This window comes from Triticum aestivum, chromosome 3A (genome assembly GCF_018294505.1).
Source record: "Triticum aestivum cultivar Chinese Spring chromosome 3A, IWGSC CS RefSeq v2.1, whole genome shotgun sequence".
NCBI lineage: Eukaryota > Viridiplantae > Streptophyta > Magnoliopsida > Poales > Poaceae > Triticum > Triticum aestivum.
Window position 1 is genome coordinate 269,498,066 of NC_057800.1, and position 449 is coordinate 269,498,514.

A 449-nucleotide genomic window follows, 5' to 3' on the forward strand; every position below is an offset into this window, starting at 1 on the left:
GGACGCCGGCGGAGGAATGGGCGTCGACGAGGGTGCCCACAGCGCTGCCAAGTCCAAGGACAAGGCGGCGCAGACCTCGGCATCCATGCGCGCACCGCGTCCCTCTCAAGAGGCGCGGGATCAGCAGCGTCATAGCGTTCGCAGCGCCATACGTCCGTTGACCCAAGATCAACCTGGTGGTTCGCGTGGCGTTCAAGACCAGCATGCGCGCCAGCATGCTGGCCCCAGCGAGGTACGGTCGCCGGGACGAGACGCTGCTCCTTCTAACTTGGTTAGGAGTCCGAGCACGCCCCTCTCCTTGCACCGTTCACCTCTGCCGCCCACCACCCCAGTAGAAGCCTTGGCGTGGGCCCAGCTGCTCCTGGACTATCCTCCGACGGCGGACAAGACCGACGAATGGAGGGCCACTATCCAGAGCCTCATCGGCTTCGCCAACGGCGAAACCACGC